Genomic DNA, 619 nt, shown 5'->3' on the forward strand with positions numbered 1-619 from the left:
GCCGTCAATCCCGGTTCAAAGGACAAGTTAGCTTGCAAAATATTCCACCATAAGACACATTTTACCGACGTGAGGGACCAGTCCCTTGGGTAAATGTTTCTCGACAGCTCTAGATGAGATAAGAAAGGAATTTGAGCTTGTGTTAGCTCGGGTTTGTTACCTTCCTTATCATGGTCTGCGTATTTTGATGAGTAATGTGTGTGGGCAGTTGCGAAATAGACTGAAACTGGAAGAGAAAGAGGGAGGGAAAGGTACCATGCGCGGAGTGTCGAGGATAAAAGTTTAGCGTCCGGCAATTCCTTCAAAACTGTTGGAAATCTTTCGCGTTAAGTTGGGACAGACAAAGGGATGGATTTCCCCTTTCCCTTTTAACTCCCCTCGGGGCTCTCTCTCACCCTCCCACTCCCCTCCCCTTGCCCATACACCCACCAGCCCTCCCTCACATTTATTGTTTTGATAAAAGTGGATTCACCATTGGCGTATTCTTAGATCAACAGTAAAGCTAAGCTATTATGGAATCCTTGCAATTCTTGAATGGTTCCAAAATCATACCTAACAAGCAGATATCAGTATGTGTATTTCAATAAATGTAAATCAGAAGCATAAAAAATTAGGCATT

At 43.3% G+C, this 619-nt stretch overlaps 1 long non-coding RNA gene across 1 annotated transcript in view; it reads left to right on the forward strand.

Moving 5' to 3' along the window:
* Positions 1 to 619, forward strand: part of LOC119594715 — a 3,581-nt gene that overhangs the window by 995 nt on the left and 1,967 nt on the right. The window lies entirely within an intron of this gene.

The sequence above is a fragment of the Penaeus monodon genome, chromosome 34, assembly GCF_015228065.2.
Source record: "Penaeus monodon isolate SGIC_2016 chromosome 34, NSTDA_Pmon_1, whole genome shotgun sequence".
NCBI lineage: Eukaryota > Metazoa > Arthropoda > Malacostraca > Decapoda > Penaeidae > Penaeus > Penaeus monodon.